The sequence below is a fragment of the Martes martes genome (genome assembly GCF_963455335.1).
Source record: "Martes martes genome assembly, chromosome: 4".
NCBI classification, from domain to species: Eukaryota; Metazoa; Chordata; class Mammalia; order Carnivora; family Mustelidae; genus Martes; species Martes martes.
In genome coordinates, this window is record NC_137891.1 from 4,648,775 (window position 1) to 4,668,875 (window position 20,101).

Here is a 20,101-nt window from a genome sequence, read left to right on the forward strand (position 1 = left end):
TTGTGTTCTATGTTCACTGAATGCTTCTCACAGACAAAATCATACATGAGCAAATACAAAATTCCCATTAAGTACGTATTGTTCCCCACGCAGGCATCTCAAGCGTACATGGAGACTGTTGTGGTTAGTATCACATATAGAGTTGGGTTGTAAATGATTACAGAGTGGATTCATTCAAGAAATACTGATGTAATTAGCTGATCAACATATCCACATTTACTCTACTGACTAACTGCCAGGCGCAGGCTAAACCCACAGAAAATGTCGACATACGTACTTCCTCAATCGGCGGATCCCGGAGCTGTTCCAATAGTGCTTTGTTTTGGAAAGTGGGTCCTCATACTTGAAAAGTTAGGGAGCATTTGGTAGGACTCAGAGGGACCGGAGAGCTGGGAACATTAAGTAACCATGCGCACGGTCCTTCGGGGACGCCGGGCAGAGCGGGGTGAACTTCTTGTTCACCATGAGGACCGGAGATACAAGTTTATTTCTGTTCGCCCCAGAATCCCCACTCATATCATATAAATAAATAAAAAAGAAAGAACGCCACAAAGACACAGAAGGAAATAATTCCTTTAGTGTGAGCCATTTCTATTGGGAATATTTTGATTCCTTAGTTTTAAAGCAGCTGATTGAATGGTTTCTTGTGCTCCTAGAGGCATAACATCTCAGTTTGGCTGTTTTGAGTAGATGGCTATTATCCATACAAATTACTTAGGTTCATATTGCTTGTGTTCCCCATATTTCAATAAATTTTCTCTAATAATTGTAGGATCTAGGGACACAAGGATTAGGATTCTTGCTCTTGAAAAGCTTATAATCCAGAAAAGAGAGGCAAGATTCTCTAGAGTAACGTGAGTAAAAGGGAGAGGGGTCTAAGGATCTGACATCTGTTCAAAAAACTCAAATGAAAGCTGGTACGGTTACTGGGGAGAACAGTATGGAGTTACCCCCCAAAATAAGAAATATAATTATGGTATGGTCTAGTAATTCCACTACTAGGTATTTACCCAAAGAATATGAGAACACTAATCTGAAAAGATAAATGCTTCCTTATGTTTATAGCAGTATTATTTACAAGAGCCAAATCATGGGAGCAGCCCAAGTGTCCACTGACAGATGAGTGGATAAAGAAGTGGGATATATATATATTTATATGAGTATTACTCAGCCATAAAAAAGAATGAGATCTGCCATTTGCAACAACATGGATGGATCTAGAAAGTATTATGCTAAGTGAGATAAGTCCGCCAGAGAAAGATAAATACCATATGATTTCACCCCTTGTGGAATTTAAGAAATGTAACAAATGAACAAAGAAGAAAAAGAGACAAACAAACAAAAACCACAGAATCTTAACTATGAAGGACAAACTGGTGGTTGCCAGGTGGCAGGGATGTGGGGGAGGCTGGATAAAATAGGTGAAAGGGGTGAAGAGTACGCCTATCATGATGAGCACGGAGTAATTACAGAATTGTTGACTCACACCTGAAATTCAGATAACACTGTATGTTAATTATACTGGAATTTAAAACAGAATCAAAAGGGGATGAATATGTCATAGCGTGAAAATATAAGAAATTCAGTATTTATAAATAATGTTTTATTGGAACACACACACACACACATACACATGCACACAATGAAAGCACTGTCTTCATTTCTTTCATTTCTTTAAGAATCTTATTTTTAGGGACACCCGGGTGGCTCAGACTCCTGATTTCGGCTCAGGTCATGATCTCATTGTTGTGAGACTGAGCCCTGCCTGCACGGGGCTCTGTGGTCAGTGGGGAGTCTGCTTCAGATTCTCTCCTCTCTCCCTCTGCCCCTCCCCTCTGCTGCCTCTCTCTCTCTCTCTCAAATAAATAAATCCTAAAAAAGAATCTTTAGTTGCATTCCCGAATAAAATTTAATGCTACTAGTGCATATTAATAGAATGTGATCATATATTAGCATAAAGGAAATATAATTTCCTGCTTATAGAATTACACAGGAAATGCATTAGATAGAAGGGAAAGCATTTTCTAACTCATAAGCTTCCTTTTTAGACTTTGATCATTCATCAGTCTTTAAGTGGAAGTGAGATGTGAGAGGACACTGGTGTGTGGATGGGAGCAACACTGTGCTTGGTTCACTATCATTTTCTTCTGCAGGCATGTTTCGTTATTTTCTTTAAATAAACCCTGAGAGTTTACACAGGATGAACAGACATCAGCATCGGTCGTGAGGTCTATGATAAAAATCCTAAAGAAATGTTATTACAAATAAATTTTTATGGGAAAAAAAAACCAAAATTGAGTACCTACTATGTGCCAAGTACTGTTTCAGGCACCGGGGAAGGAAGTATGTTGGTGAGAAAAAAATAAAGATTCCCTCACGATGCCCCACATGTAATAAAAACCAAACCAAAGAAGTACATTATGATGGCTAAAACTAAAAAAAAAAAAAAAGAAAGAAAGAAAAAAAAAAGATCTAGTTTAAAAAAATTTTTTTTTTGGTCTTATGTCTTGAGACATAAAACTTGATTGTCAAAAACAGGGAGAGAGAGATATCTGAAAGTGTGCAGCATTGGACAGTCAGGAAAATGGACTCCCAGCCCTCGAACAAGAGTTTGCTTCTCTGGGCCTCAGTTGCACTGTCTGTAAATGGCCAGCTAATTCCTATCTCAAAGGATCTGGGTGCGGATGAAAGAAACACGAGTCAAGTTAAAGCGTCCAGCCCTGTGCTTGGCATATAGCACTCAATATATATTAATTGACTCTCGAACTGAATGAACACGTTAGGTGCTCGTCAGGGAGTTTTTTGTGGTTTAATGAGGGGAACATCTCAAAACAGGATTTAAAAATCTGTTCACTGTCCACCTTTTCCAAACGGCCATAGTTCATAATGGCTAATAACTCTGCCCCGGCATCCCCCAGAGCCACAGCCTTGCCAGGGTGAAAAAAATAATGTTAAGAAAGATTGAACACCAGACCTTCCTGTATTTATTTTGCAAAGACTTCATGCTGCCTAGCAACCATTGAAATGTCTAGCCTTTTCACTCTCCCTCAAATGTTACCCAGTCACAAAACCACGCGCTTCGTCCCGCTTGAGGAAAGAGGAGTGTTCGGCAGTCCATGATCCTGCCCTCAGCATCCCTCCTCCCACCTTCCTGGGGAAGCAAATCCTCCCCCAGCGACTGTGACTGACGAGCTGGTCGCTCTGCATGGGTCGGCTTCATGTCTGTTGCATGGGCTCTTCCTGAATTGATTATTCTATTTTCTAGGGCCATCGTTGAAGGGCCCTGGGAGAAGAATGAGTAATGCATCAGGTGGGGGAGTAGAGGAGCCCCCTACTCTATAATGGTCCTCCCTTACTTCGGTTTTCTCTTAGACTGTGGACATTCCTACTTTGTCTGTTTAACACACCCAAACTGTGCTGTGGGTAGAGGAGGGCTCACGCCAGATCCAGGGCCAGAATGGGGGTAGACATTCAGGACCTTTCTTTCAAGTCAATGAGGTCCCTATGACCTATGCTGCCCTTGTAATGTGCACAGCATTTGGAGGGGCTCAGTCTTGGAGATATTTGATCATGAAAACCCAGTGTGCACAGAAGAGTCAGATGGGACCACGGTGTCCATTGTTCAAGGTCAGGAGCCATGTTTCGTTCATCTTTATGTAACCCAGACATTGGGGGAAGCAACTCCACAGCCTTCTAGGTGAAAGTGACTCGGCGTTCTGAATTCTATAGACCGTGGTATTCCAAAAATCTCCAAATTCCCACAAATTTATGAAAGGTGTTCATTTTTTTAATCTCATATTCCCCTTGGGTCTCCTGCCTTGACGTTCTGGTTCTCCACCATATTGATTCAGGTGTGACTCCAATCCCTTTACCTGTCTGTTCAGGGAAACGAAAACGCCCAAAGTTCCACCGGATAACAAACTTCATCGGAGGAACCGACTGCTCCTGAAGAGTTGGGAGGTGAGGTGTGAAGACTGATGGTTCGTGTTGTTCAGTTGACCATGAAAACCCTCACAGTAGATATTTTCCTTCCAGAATATTATCCTTGAGCAATACGCCTTAAAGTGGAAGTGCGGAGGGAATTCCAAGAGCTAGCAAGAGCGACACAGTCGCTTAAAGAACAGCACAGTCTCTTAAAGCCTAGACTCAGAAGTAACACACCATTCCCGCCTCCTTCTGTTGGCCAAAGCAGTTGCAAGGTTAGCCCCCCATTCAAGAGGTGGAACAGTGGACACCAGCACTTGATGGAAGGTGCTGGCCATCATGTCTAATTTCCAAGGGTATTACCAGAGCATGGAGGCCCGAGGTAGTTTCTTCATCACCTAAGCAAAGAGTAGAGGCCCCCAGAGTAACTCATAAAACTGAACAAATCGGGAGGTTCCATAAGAGGAGAGACTATACTGTCCCCCAGTTGGATGCCCCTTATCTACAGGGCTTGCTGACCCGGCTGATCTTCTTGGAGTAGGCCACAGAGCTTTGTGGAAGGTTGGCCTGGTAACAAGTTCAGGCGGGAAATAGAGGAGTTGACCACATTCTTCATATCTCCCTTCCCAAGAGTTCTAGAAATGGATACAGCCCACACACCAGCCACCGAGCTTGGGTCCCCGGTGGTGTGAGATTCAGCGAGTTGAGGGCCCTCGAGCATGGAGCTAAGAAATTCTTGCAGCAGGAGAACGGAGTGCATCATGAGGGTCTGCCTTAGCAGGTCAGCAAGAAGACACGATCTGGTTGGGAGAGAGCCCACGCAAACGGGGCACAATGAAGCAAAATCCACCATCATCCAACTTACCACAGGTGGTTACCGACGGAGCTCCCTTCTCTCTGCCCTTTCCCCCCAGATTAGAGGCTAAGACTGGGACAGACATTGTGAGCAGAGAATACCACATTCTCTATTTCTATGTCCTGACTAAGCACCAATTAGTTAGCACAGGGAGTGGGGTGCTAGAGTCAAGATGTAGGGAGCCTTGAGTCAGATACAGAATCAAAATATTAAAATGATCCTTAGGGACTTAAGCAAGACGGCTTCAGTAGCTGAAAAGGACTTCAAAGATCATTGACTCTGACTTAGATGGTGAAGAAGGCCCTGCCCGGTGGGAAGGGAAATTTTAATTTTACCCTTTCTTACCGAATTTAATTCCCAGCTGGTAATCATTACGGGAAAAGTAAAACAATTTCATGTTTCCACCTCCAGCATATTTACGCTTCTCTTTAAAATGAAGATTATAATATTCATTATTATAATAATGGTGTATTAGAAGGCTCTGTTGCATGCTATCATCTCTTTTTTTTTTTTTTCTTTTGAAAGTATCTCTAAGTTTATTCTCTCTAAATGTCTGTAGAATTCAGGGAATGGGTCAGGGCTTTGGGGGTGGACTTTTATTCTTTTTCTTATATCTTTGCTGCTGGTTTTATTGCAAAGTATTAGTCTTAAAACGTCTTTTCTTCTGCCTATTTACTCTGTCATTAAGGACAAGAGCCATGATTTTCTTTCTGGAGAGAAAAGAAGGAGTGATATTAATTTTCCAGTAGAAGAGGAAATGGGTGGGAAAGGTAGATGAATGTCCAGGAGAAGATTAATTTTCCTGGAAACAACAACAAAAAAATCATTTGGAACACAGACACAGATAAAGGCAATGCAGGCCCCGGGAAACTTCCATCTCGTTCTCAAAAAGGAATAAAACCAAAGGGGAGTGCGCAGTGAGGGGTTCTTCATGCGTTCATCCCTTTTTGTTCATTAAAAATGTAAAATTGATAAATACCAGATAAAGCGATAAGTGAAATTCATTATATATAATTAACTGATGGTTACATATTTGATGCAGAGTGAATCTGGCTCCTGCCGATTTTCTATAAATACCAAAATTTAGTGATTGTCCCCGAGCTGTTCATTAAACTTCAAAAGTCAATTAATAATGAATAGGAAATCCATTGGTTCATTAACTTGAGAAACGAAAAATATCTCCCACCCCTGTTATGTCTCTGATTAATTTGGCTCCGAAACAAGTTAGCAGGTCTATAAACATTCCCCAGGGCTCTAACCAGCTCAAGAGCCAGAACTTTCCTCTGAAATGATGCAGGTCTGTCTGCACTCAGGATGTTAGAACCCAGCCTGGACGAGGTGGGGCTGCCTGGGGATCATTCCAGTGGGTTTCGCCCCAGGGAGGGGCTGGGATCCTCTTATGACAATATAACAGAGCGTGACCCTGGGCACCTTTGTCACCAATAACCATTGCGTACAAGGCAGAGACTGATTTTGGAATGTGGATTTTGTTTAGCTATATTTGATGAGCCATGGAAAAGGCATTTAATTTTCTTGATTCTCGGTTTGCTCATCTGTTAAAAATACATGATGAAACCTAAAAGTACATTGTTTTCTATGGCTGCTATAGCACAATATGCCAAATTTGAAAGGACACACACGTATTACCTTACACTTCTATAGGTTTGAATTCATACACAGGTCTCAAGGGGCCAAAGTCAAGGTGTGAGCAGGCCGTGTTGCTTCTGGAAGGTCTAGAGGAACACCCACTTCCCAGCCTTCTCCAGATTCTAGAGGCTGCCCACTTTCCTTAGCTCCTGATCTCTTCCAACATCTTCAAATCCAGCAACTGCAGACGGAGTCCGATTTCCAACGTATCACCCCAATCTCGCGTTCACGGTTGCATCTTTCTGTAACTCTTCCATTTTCTTAAGAGTTTATTTATTTATATTTGAGAGAGAGAGAGAGAGAGAGAACATGAGCAAGGGCAGAAGCAGAGGGAGAGAGAGGGAATCACAAGCAGACAGCCCAGTAAGTCCAGAGCCTGACGTGGGGCTCGATCGCATGACCCTCAGATCATGACCTGAGCCGAAGCCAAGAGTTGGACGCTTAACTAACCGAGCCACCCAGACGCCCCTCTCTGACTCTTCCATTTTTAAGAGCTCTTGTGCTGACGTTGGGCCCTTCTGGATAATCTCTGTACATTATAGAAAAATAAACGGAAGTTCAGAGAGTGTGAGGAATCTTGCCCAAAGTTGCTGCCTGGCCAGCAAACGGAGAGGTGGGCCCTTTGTTAGATCCCCTCAATAAATCTTGCCTTGGGTTCTCAGGTGGGATCAAAGGAAAATTTGGAATGACAAAGCAGTTTCTGGCTTTTAGGAACGGACGGCAGAGCCCCCAGCCGTGCCTCTCTGCTGGACTGCGCCAAAGCTCTAATGGAAGGCATTAGTCAAATTGGAAACAGGCTGTTCTCATTAACCACTGAGAAAAACCCCATTTCACGCCCAGACGGAAAGCATCCCACTGTTCTCGTCAAACCTGCTCCCCTTACTTGGATTCATTCCCCCAACCCCTTACCTCTTGGGGTGTTCACGGCTCAGTCCAGGGAGGGCCTTGCCCTGTGAATTCGGGAGGCCGCCGGGGGCTCACAGGGCAGTTCCGCAGCTGTCCCCCAGGGCACCACCAGGTGGTGGCATCAGATTCCTGGAAATGTTTGCAGAGCTGGGGTGGCGCTCCCAGCGGGGCTGTAGGAACTGGGTTCTGCAGATAAGAGGATAAATGCGGCACCCTTGTTAGAACAGACACTGGGGAGGAGAAAATAAGACAAAACCATTACGTTTTCATTCAACCTTTCTTGAACACCATTTTGAGAGCTGAGCGCTGGGGACATGGAGATATGAAGACCACGTGTTGGCCCTTAATGAGCTCCGAGCCCTGCGGGGCCAACAGATGCACACCTGGGAGGTGGTGCTGGCTCTGCAGGGAAGGCGGCGGACCAGCCCTCAGTTCTTGTGTAGTCAGGGGTGCGGGGGCACGAAGGCGGGAAAGCCCACTGGACCTATACCCAGGATAATCCCTGTTAGTATCGCTCTGCCTCGGACACATTACACCATCTGAACCTCCAAGCTCCTCATACCGAAAATGGTAAGAATAACGAGTACCCGCAAACACCAAGGAAATACAGTGGCTGATGAGATACTGTCTCCAATCTCTAGAATCCGCTACCGCCCAGGAGAGCAGATCTCCCTCGGTGCTGGATCCCGATTACGGAGAGCCATGGCGGGCGGGTCGTGATGCTCAATCCATCGTTCTCAGATGATGGGGTAAAATGAACCAGTGTGGCAAACAGCAAAATGCTGATCAAAGGCCAAAGATTTTCTGAAGTTTGAAAGAAAACTTAACACGCAAAAATGTTCCCTTCATCGTTGCTGAGGGCAAGAGAAAGTGGCAGCGAGCTAACGGCGATGAGTAAACCAGAGACAACGGACAGCCGGTAATGGTCGTGTTCACAGACCGAAGCAAAGATGGAGAAAACATTTATCTTCTAAAGAAAAGTGAACAACGTATAACATGCTAACTCTTATATATTATATTTTCACTCCTAGGTCCAAAAATAAATTCTACAAAGTTTCTTGTTAAAACCTGTAATGGGGAATTTCAAGGCGTAAAGGGAAACATATTACATTGTTAACAGAGTATGTCTCTGGCTGGTAGGTGGATAATTTTATTTTCTTCTTCCTGCTTCGAGATAATCTCCAAATCCTTTTAAATGAGTATGTATGACTTTTGGAACGGAACAAATAATAAAACCATTAAAATCTCCGCAATGTTTCTTGTTAGGAGGTGCACAGTGAATGTTTTCTTCATGGTCACTCACTTGACGTTGTTACGCTGACTCACTGAAGGCTGTTCCTCCTTGACCAGGAAAACAAATCTGCTGTATGTCACAGGCTCATGCTGCTCAGAACTAGACTTGTAATCACTGCCATTTGTCACCATGCAATAAATGCTTTGCAGATGATCTCATTCGAGTCACAGTCTCCCTGGGGATTAGCCCTGCTTTCATACCATAGTAACTACCCTGTTTTGAGTCCCAGTCTCCTGTCCTGGACCCTGTGCCAAGCATAGTTTGTAAGGCTTCCCCAGATGCGTGTAAGAACCGTGTGTACGGAGAACCGCACCATCGCTCACACAGGTTGGGGGACGGAGTCACTAAGCTACCTGGAAACTGCAGAACCATGATTTGAATTCAGACTTTTGTCTTATTTCGCTCACGTACTCATCCTTCACTCATTGATTCATCGGTCATCGTCTCCTATAGACCGGATGACTTTTCCCCTGGTTTGAAGGGTAGGCTGCTTAGCTACTGACAGCTGTGTGAGCTGGATGACAGACTCGAGGGCAACTGCTCGGGGAGTGGAGACCGCTAGGGATGTGTGCCTCTGTTGCTGGCGACGCGGGCCTCTAGTGACACAGGCTGTGAGTGTCTGCTTTCTGTGGATGGTAGGACAGGGCTCTGCAGTCCTACCTATAGCACAGGGGCCCCTCCCTCCCTCCCCCTTTCCCCCCCTTCCTTCCTCCTTCCTCCCTTCCTTATTCCTTCTTCTCTCCTCCTTTCCTCCCTCCCTCCTTTCCTTTCTTCCCTCCTTTCTTCCTTCCTTCCTCTCTTGGGCAAGTATTTATAGAACACCATAGCTCGTGCTGCTGTAGGCATTAGGGAATGATTATGAACACGATATAAAAGATCCGTATTCTCATGCAGCTGCCTCCCAGAAGTCTCAAGGGAAGCCCCATTTCATTTCTCTGCCCCTCTTGGACTTGTCTTTATTTCATTCATTCATTCAGTTAGTCATTCATTCATGAATTTGACTTTATTTCCTCTTCCTTCTTTTTTCTTTCTTTCTGAAAAACAATTTTTCTGTTTCCCTTTTTGAAATGGCATTGCCCTCTGGCCCGGGTTCCTCGCTAAGTCACTGTGCTCTTCAAGGTCTGTCTCTTTATCCTTCTTGGCCACACTTTCCATGCCTGTGATCTTTACAAAAAATAAATCAATGTCCCTCACCTACTTAAAATCATCCGAGGACCTCCCATCATACCAGGAATAAAATTCCCAAATCTCAGAGCATGGGCTGTAAAAGCCAAGCAGTATTGGGCTGGCACAGGGTCTGGTATGTAATAGATATGCAAATGCCCGGGGGCAGGGGCTGTTTGTTGCCCATCTTGGCATCCCTAGTGCCTAGCAGTGTTGATGAGGATGCCAAGATTCCCGTGCAAGGTCAGGGAAGCTGAACACCACCCGGCTCCAAGAGCACCATTCATTCTTACAGACCATGAGGAAGGTGCCCCTTCGAGGTCTGCAGGTCACAACCTCTGGGGCTGCATGCAGCATCTGTGAGTAGATGGTAGCTCTCCTTCCTGTCCTACTGTTGTGACCGACCGCTGACACTGCCTTGGGCATTGTGGGTGGTGGAGCTGAGCTAGACTTTGAATTTGGCTGGGCTGTCGATGTTGCTGACATCCCATACTATAACCCTGGTCAGTTGTGCCCTCCGTTTGATTGGATCTGGGTTAAAGGGACCTTTTCCTGGCACCATCTCACAGAGTATCTCCTGCCCACTCTCCTGACCTCTGTTTCCAATCCTAACACCTTCTCTGACTCTGACCATCCTGCACTCTTCCTAGAGTAACCCTTATAATTACACAGGGCTGAGGCCGATTAGCCAGAAAGGTCTCCCTAACCTTAATTTAACCTCATGTTCAATGGCCTCTCGCTGTATATGGCAACCGGTACCCAGGTTCTGGTTGTGGCCGTCTTAGGGCCAGGGAGCACTGTTTTGTCTACCACCCTGCACCCCAAAGGAAACTCCCACTGGTTCTCTGACTCGAACCAGAGGGCTCCACTTCATGGTTCTCGCTTTCCACCACCAATTAGATCTGTTCGAGGAAACGGTTTTGCACAAGGAACAAAAAAGCTTATTTGAAATGTCAGTTGTCCAGGTTACCTACAGGTTCGAGAGGATGAAGAGCTCTTCCGTTCGAGATTCATGATGCTCCCTTCCGTGAACTCTCCTGTGGACTGAGCATTATCTTCCGCCACAGGCTGCTCCCCTGGAGAATCGGGCTTGAGGATCTGGGCTACTTCCTGCTCATTCACGCTTCTGACTCATACTAACTGGGTTCCTTAGCAGCAGAAGAGTTTGGAGGACTCCTCAGGCCACACTCCGAATCCACACCCTGCCCTCTCTGAACCCTTCGCTCCAGCGCCCCTGAAAGGAGAAGGGCAGGGATGTGGGGATGCATTTATGGGAGCCTGCCGGATTTTGGACGCCGAGCCACATGCACGCAATTTCATCTAATCCCCATGATAATCTGGAGGGTTAGCATTGTCATCTCCATCCGACGGAGCAAGGGGAGGAGGTGCCGAGATCGGTGCCAGTGCCGAAGCTAGGAAAGACTGGGTCTCTCCCAACCAAGCCTCCTTCTCTTTCACTGCACAGAAAGTGTGGTAAAGATTTCACTGGAATCTCTCCCCGGGCGAACAGACACTGAGCAGACTCACATGTCATGTACAATAAGATCTCTGGCCACAGAGCCCACAGGAGAGAATCCATGGAAGAAGCCATGAGGGGGACGAGTGTGTTTAATGAAGACAGCCCATTTGTGGGGTGTCTGCTGAAACACGTCTTCCTTTCCACTCAATTATCATTTTCCTCTTAGCCCAAATTATGGGAATAATTGTGTCAATTTTCCACTTTACTCATTGTGTTTAAACACAGCCACAGCTCGCGGTTGCTCTCAAAGGAAAATTGGACAACGAGCAACCGCACGGAGATGGGCCCCATCGTTATTCAGAGAAAAGAGGGGCTGGTAAATGATGCAATTCCAGCCAAACCCTGGGCCCCGATTTCCATTCACGGAGGGAAGCAGCTTAATTGAAAAGCACTATTTGCGAATGGACAAAGAGGGAGTAATAGGTAGGAGCCTGATTAGAAATAATGGCAGGGGGTGGAGTTTCCTAACATGTCCTCTAAATTTACTTGTGTTTTCTTAGGAAATTAAGGGAACAAATCACAGAATAATATACCTTTGAAGCTAACAGTCGTAACCTTCCGGATGGATTTCAAAAGTCCTGGCACAATACAACGCTGCCAGCTCGAGTTCATCCAAACCAGAAGTATATTAAGAAAATAATTTTGGGGGGCACGTGGGCGCTTCAGATTCCAGGTGGCACCGGGTTGAGTGTCCGACTCTCAATTCCAGCTCAGCTCATGATCTCAGGGTCATGGGATCGAGCCCCACCTCGGCAGGCCCCATGCTTATCAGGAGTCTTGTCCCTCTCCGTCTATTCCTTCTCCCCCCACCCCACTCTCTTTCTCTCAAATGAATGAAAAAAATTTTTTTAAAGATTTATTTATTTATTTGACAGAGAGATCACAAGTAGACAGAGAGACAGGCAGAGGGAGGAGGGGAGGCAGGCTTCCTGCCGAGCTGAGAGCCCGATGCAAGGCTCGATCCCAGGACCCTGAGATCACGACCTGAGCCGAAGGCAGAGGCTTTAACCCACTGAGCCACACAGGCGCCCCTAAAAATTTTTTTTTAAAGGAAAATAATTTTATACCACTTAGAAATAAACAAAGGACTGCATGCCCTTTTTATGTTATATTGGAACATCATCGAATAGGCAGACCCAAGGAGGAGTATTTAATTCCCTGATTTACTACTCACTATTGATTAGGGTCCAGACTCTGAAGTTGACTGTTAATTTCTGAGGTTGCCCAGGAGAAAGGTAAATGATTTCTTCCTCGTGAGGAACACAACTACAAAGCTCAAGATTTTATTGACTTATAGGGTATTAACCAATTTTGTCTCCACTCGAGCTAATTTACTTTGTATGAAATACATTTGTTAATGCACACAAACACAAACACCTACATATGAAATAAGACCGTTGCATTGTGTACACATATATATGAGTTGTTTATTGTTGCTGTTTTTCTGTTTCTGGAGTTCTCCTTTGAACTAGCCCTACTATCTTGCTGGTTTCCATATTAATGGTCTAAATTTGTCTTCGACACATTTTCACTTTACATTTCCTAAGAGTCGTTTTTCAACTTTTTGAAGTATTTCAACAGATAGAAGAGACCTGTTAACACATAGGGCCAGGCAAGCGAAAGAGTGCGGGAAACAGGGTAACGCAATGAAGACGGGGGTGGTGTTGGAATGATCATGCAGAGGATATTTCCAGCCCAAAGCTCAACCACTTATCAATTTTAGCAGATAGTTGCCAAGGAGGATTGCTACCAGAGTATTAACATCTGATTTTCCAAGAGAACACAAAAATATGAATTCTTATGTGAAATTTCCTTTGCGATCCCAAACGACCTCATAGAATGGGCTAAATTCTTCTGCGACTCATCAGGTTGTAACCTCTCCTCTAGTCCTAACATGTCTACTCAATACTTTCCTTTGCTTCCTTGCCTCCTTGTGGATGCTCAGAATTCCATGCTCTCCAGTCGGCCCACCGTCTTGATCCATCCCACATTCTCACCTGGACCACTGCACGGCTTTCTAACAGTGTAACCGTGGCCCACCGTGACCTCTTCCAGTCCTTTTTCTATATGGCCAAACTGTTGTCTTCAAAATCTAACCATGTTCCTCCCCGACTCAGTATTAAAACTGTCAATGCCATCCCATTCCTTGTCAGATAAAGAACAAAACTCTCAGCTTGGCCTTACGCTAAGGACCAGCCCTTCCCCAACCTTATTTCACAATACCTTCTGGCTCATTTTGTCCTAGATCTGACCATATTTGAATTCCTCAAACTTGGCATGACCCATCCCACCACAAGACATCTATACCTGCTTCTGTTGTCTGGAATTCCCTTCCCTGAACTCAGCTCCTACTAAATTTAGCAACCACTTCCTTTATAGGGACTACTTACTGAGCACAGCAACAAATATATAAGACCCCAATACCTTGTTTACAGTTCATTCTAAACTAGAAACCACAGTTTACACCAGAAGTTCATGAAGACATCTGAAAAGATGGAAATGTAAAGCACTCCTGAGACACTCTTTGTTTAGAAACAGGACAGATGGTCATAGAATTTTGATCCCTGTCTTACCACCTTAAAATTGCTTTTCTGTTTGCATTCTGAGTGCACAAAGAACTTTCTACAATATTTCAAGATTCAGTTTTAAAGTTATCTTCAGGGGGCGCCTGGGTGGCTCAGTCGGTTAAGTGTCTGCCTTCGACTCAGGTCATGGTCCCAGAGTCCTGGGATCGAGCCCCGCATCGGGCTCCCTGCTCGGCGGGAAGTCTGCTTCTCCCTCTCCCACTCCCCCTGGTTGTGTTCCCTCTCTCTCGGTGTCTCTCTCTTTGTGTGTCAAGTAAATAAATAAATAAAATGTTTTTTAAAAATAAATAAATAAAATAAAATAAAATTATCTTCAGACCTCTTGAGTTGTAACTTTTAGACTATAAGAATTTATTTACAGGAACATAATTGTTAGAATTTTTATTGCAGAGAATTGTTTTGTGTATTCCATATGAGCTATATTTGTCAAAAGAGGATAAATTTGCCATCCCTATAATGGTTATCTGCACCCTACACTCGCTGATCTTATGATAAGTTACTCAATATATATTGAATCGCTCCCTTTACATTAACTTATGAGCATTATTTGAAAGCATTCATTGTGGTATTAGAATGAGCTAGTAAAAAGTAAATAAAAGCCACAAACAGATTAGTACAATATCTTATTCTACTCCCAATAAATTCCTCTATGGTTGCCTTTACTGTTCTTAGACTTATCTGCTATAACATTATATTTGATTAGAAAATCGTGCCCTAAACATGAAAATAAGGCTAAAAGAGTACAGCAAATCCTCACAGTGTCGTCACAGGGCATTGTTTCATAAGTGTGTCTAAGGACTATTTAATTATCCAGAGGAATTTACTTCCATTTCATTTTGAAACTTGACAGTTCTGTGTGGCATTTCCTCTTCACTCGTCAACTTTCTCTAGTAATGACGCAAGTGATTTCTGTCCAGCAGTAAGAGATAACCTTTTAGAGGTCATGGTTTTCGGACCTGGAGAACCCTGGTTTGGTTGTGATGACGGACAAGGTATTTCAGGCGGGACTTCCTGAGGACCATTTTCCCACTGCTGGCGGAAACCTTCTTTGATGAATGTGGTCAAGAATCAACCAGACCAGAGTTAAGTTTTATCAGGGATTGGCCTGATCATGGGGCGTCCCTATTATTTGGGCCAATATGCTCCAATGTACTTATTTACATTATAATTTTTAAATTTTTGTTCAATGATATCGGTTGGCCACCTCCTTGCAGTAGTGACTTTTGACTATTGCAGGGGGTGCTAAGGATGGTAGAAAATTTTATTTTATTTTTATTTTTTAAGATTGGAGTATTGTTATTGGCAACTGGATTTTCCTGGATGCCTTGGAGGGTCAGATTTATGAGGAACAATAGTCAGAAAAAGTACCTTGAATCAGATCTCCATTGTTCTGCAGTCTGTTAGTTACAAAAATGCAAATGGGTAAGGGTCCTTGGCTGCAGGGGAAGGATATGCAAAGCTCATCACCAGAGAGGGAACAGAGGGGTCTGATTACCTGTGGAAGCAGTACAGGTAAATCAAGGCCCCTATCAAGGACAATGTAGGGAAGTAAAGTTAAAATTAAAGGACTGACCTGTCTAGTTGCCTGATACCGAGACAGCGTCTTATTGAGGAGACAGGTAAGAGGAAGCACTTTTCTCTTACAAATGGATTATTTGGTTTTCCAATACTTCACCTGACCTCGGAGAATTTAGCTCTTGGGTGTCAGACTGCCACGAGGTTGTTGGATACACAGGTACAGTGTGAAAGGGGTATAAAGAGGTGTCACTCCAAGCTGCTGCCTTAGGACCTCGTGCTTACAGCCCCCTGGAGAGCAACATTCACCCCACACGCTCACACACACACACACACTTTTTGGTGCAGTAAAAGTAGTTACTGTGGGGACTGCATAAAGCTCTCCCACGATCCACACTCAGGACAGTTGCCACAAGTGAGTCACATCACTGTCTTCAGTGTACCTTTCCAGACCACGCTGAGGTCAAAACAATTCATCGAACCTATAGTAACATATTACCGGTCGGTTCATTGTTATTAAGTTAAATAAAATGGTTAACATAAGGTTAACGGTTATATGACACCTGCAGTTCTCCCTTTCCAAAACAACATCTTGAAGGGCACCTGGGTAGTTCAGTCAGTTAAGCTTCCTCCTCTTGATCTCAACTCAGGTCTTGATCTCAGGGTCATGAGTTCAAGCCCCACACTGGGCTTCTAGCTGGGCTTGGAGCTTACTAAAAATAAAAAGAATAATAATAATAATAACATCCTATGAAAATATCCTCTTACAGTTTGGGAAATCATACGCTGAGATGCCCTGAGATGCCCAGTGAATTTGCCTGACAAGTTGGTAAGGAACCATGTTGCCAATAAAGAATATCGTAAGCCCGGAGGCGTGTTTTCTTGGCTTATAGAGGCAATTCCAAGGGGCAACAGAACTTTGCTGGGTCTGGCCATTTGGTGCTCTCTGCAGAGGAACTGGAGGAACTGATGGGTGGGAAATGACAGAGAATCTGGGGTTTTGACTTCAGTTTGTGTGCTTCTGTGCTCTGTTAGTCTACTTGGGCTCAGACCGAATTAAGTATTTTGTACCCACTGGGAAGGAGAAGTGCCCGTGAAATCTGGTTGTGTGAGTTCTTTGTTTCTGTGTGTCTAATTCTGCGGCTAAAACTGAGGCTCAAAGGTCTTCGTGTCTGTATGTCTGGAATCCAAAAAGACTTTGAATTGTTATTGTGTGGGTGTTTTATGGTTTCTCATGTCCATATGGTATTAATAAACCAGATTATGAGGTCTCTCATTAAAACTAAAAGTACTCTGTTCCGACTGATTTATCGGGGTAAGAAAGTGCTTCTATAAATGAAAACATTGAATATTCCTAAAAATCCCAGAAAGTAAGACAGGTAAACTTCTAATACCTTAAGTGCCCTAGAACTCAGGGGGAAAAAAAAAAAATCTTGCCGAAGCTAACTCAGAAATGTTTTAAGCATGCAAGGTAAAGATATTTTATTGTGAATTGCAAATCATCTACACTATGAACTCAGTTTGAATCTCCTTATGATTTTGCCATAATCTGGAGCTCATTGATTATCTGCAGGAATATCAACACTATCTTTGAGTAAATAAATGAAAATTGATTTGTATCTCGAGTAACAAGGGTGTTTGCTCTTTTATTATTGTTCAATATCGGAAGAAGTTCCCACTTTCAAAAATCAAACTCAAATGGAAATGTCTCGCTTTAAAAACATTTGAGATGGGGGCGCCTGGGTGGCTCAGTTGGTTAAGCCTCTGCCTTCGACTCAGGTCATGATCTTGGGGTCCTGGGATGGAGCCCCACATTGGGCTCTCTGCTCAGCAGTAAGTCTGCTTGTCCCTTTCCCTCTGCCTCTCCCTCTGCCTCTCCCTCTCGCTCATGGTCTCACTCTCTCTCATATAAATAAATAAGATATTTAAAAAACCATAAGAGACTCTTAATTCTAGGGAACAAACTGAGGGTTGCTGGAGGGGAGAGGGGGCTGGGGGCTGGGGGCTGGGGTAACTTGGTGATTGGCATTAAAGGAGGGAATTTGAAAGAATGAGCACTGGGTGTTATATAAAACTGATGAATCACTAAATTTTACCTCTGAAACTATTAATACACTATATGTTAGTTAATTAAATTTTAATTTTAAAAGATCTTTAAACAAAACAAAACAAAACAAAATCTATTTGAGAAGCAGATCCCAGTAGTTTGCTAACAACTTTTTGATGGAAGGATCACTTAAATTTTAATAGAGACAGAGTACCACTTTTCTCTAAAATACATCTTTTTTTTTTTTTTTTTTTAATTTATCAGGTGGTGTAGGGAACGCTGAGTACTTGAGAAATTAACGTAAGGTTTCACCTCACACAGGAACCATCTAATTAATAGTGACAAAGCCCTGAACCAAAGTGTTTTCATCCAAAAGTCACCTCTGTCAGGTCATTTAATGGGAAGTCCAGGGGCCAGTCTTGCTCTGACATAGCTGTGTCACCACTCTGTCCTTGTTCTCAGTGGGGGGTGGCTCTGTGGGTGATGGCAGAGTGTCCTGGCAGCTTCCGGCTTGTATGATCCTGGAGGTTCCAGATCTTGGAGAAGGGATAAGAGAACCTTTGAGGGTTACTCCTGCGATAGACCTCGGGCAGCTCTACTGGGCCAGTCCTGGGAACCCGAGGACCCCCAAGCAAACCACACTGGCTACATGAGATGACTAAGGATGGAAGAAGGGTAGCTTTCCATAGGAACGACTCTCTCTGGGCAGGTGGAACTCTGAAAAGCCCTGTGTCTGACCCGTATCATTCCATCTTCAGGACATGGGTGAGTGCCCCCTTCCTTTAGGAGCTTGCTCTCTTGCTGTGGGCTCCTGAAACATTGCACCATGTGTTCATCACAACGTTGTGATTACGAGAGTACCATCTTTCTCCACGAATAGAAAATGAGGCTGGAGGCCAAGAGATGAAACTAGCTTTTGGTGAGCAGTGTTCTGTGCTTAACTCATTTACTTCATTTTATTGTTTTAGAGGGGGGAGAGCGAGGGAGAAAAGAGGGGGGTGGGGCAGAAGAAGAAGGGGAGAGAGAGTCTCGGGCAGGCTCCACATTCAGCCCGGAGCCCAAGATGGGGCTCGATCTCACAGCCCTGACATCATGACCTGAGCTGAAACCAAGAGTTGGACTCTTACCCCACTGAGGCACCCCTCCCCTGTGCCCCACCCCACCACCACTTACCTCGTTTAAATGAATCCTTAAAACAACCTTGCTTGGATGCATTATTACACCCATTTTCCAGATGGGGAAACTGAGACTCAGTGAAAACTCTGACAGTGTGTAAGTGTCATAGGCAGCTTTTGGAACCCGTGCAGGAGGCTGCCTTTTGGGCACCACGGCTTACTCATCTTTACAACTGCCCTTCGCCATGTCTGGCCCACCCTAAGAAGTCAGTCAGCATCTACGGAATGGGGAGGAAGGGAGGGGATAATGGGATAAGTGGACGTTGATTTTTCCCTTCCCAGGGTCTTGGTGTCTGTGCCCTTCCCTGGAGATGGCTCGAGGGATTACTCCGGGCTTGTGTCCCTTTGCTGAATCCCGGTGTTGCCTGCACCGGCCTCTTGCCTCTTCCTCACGGTGCGCGACGGGCACTCGGATTCTGAGCCCTTATTGGTTGTGCGAGGTGGGGCTGCAGGTGCTCTGTGTTGGGGTCAGAGCGGCACGCCCACGGCCCCCGACGTGGACTAAGCCAGCTGCAGGGGCTGTGGGCGGTGCTGACCCAGGGCCAAGAGCCATTCTACAGGGAGATCCACAGGGACTCGTAGAGTTTATGTCCTTCTGGAGAGAATTAACAGACGAAACACAGGATGCCCAGTTAAATGGGAATTTCACGTACCTTTCTATGAGAAGTGTTTCCTGGGCACTGTCTGAGGCATAGTCATACTAAAAATTATTTGCAGTTTACCTGAAAATCAAATCTAACTGACAACTTTCCTTTTATTTGCTGAATCTGGAAACCTTATTCTATAAGAAGGCAGGTCCTGGGTCCCCTCAGAGGGCCTTTGACTCCTTCCTTTTCTTTTTTAATCTAATTTAATTTCTTATTTTAGAGAGAGAGACAGAATGAGTGTGGTGGAGAGGGGCAGAGGGAGAGAGAGAGAAACTGAAGCAGACTGTGCACTGAGCACAGAGCCCGATGTGGGGCTCGACCTCACGACCCTGAGATCAGGACCTGAGCTGAAATCAAGAGTCTGATGCTTAACGGACTGAGCCACCAGGTGCCCCAAATCCCTCCTTTTCTTTAACTGCCACCCCCCACATCCAGCCTGTTATTTCTCCTGAGAAACCAAAACCGGCCCTGCTGGCCCTTCCCTCAGTCGAGCCCTCACCAGCTTTTGTGTCCTAGGGTGACCCCGCGTGCCGAGGGGCCTCTCGCCTCCAGTGTCTGCTGAGCACCTCTCCCACAGAGTCAGCATGGGCGTGAGCTCAGAGCACCTCACTGCCTCGTGGGGGGAGTTTCTCTCTGAAGATGGTGAACTCTGCACCAGTCTCTCCTTGCATACAGCAGGGGCTAAATAAGGAATAGAGGATCAGAATTTGGTATATCCTTATACCCGCAGCTGAACAGCAGGCCCCTCGCTTTCTAAAAGCAGCGCTGGAACAACTGGTCACATGTTTTCCAATCTGTCCCACGCACTCCAGGGGAGATGCA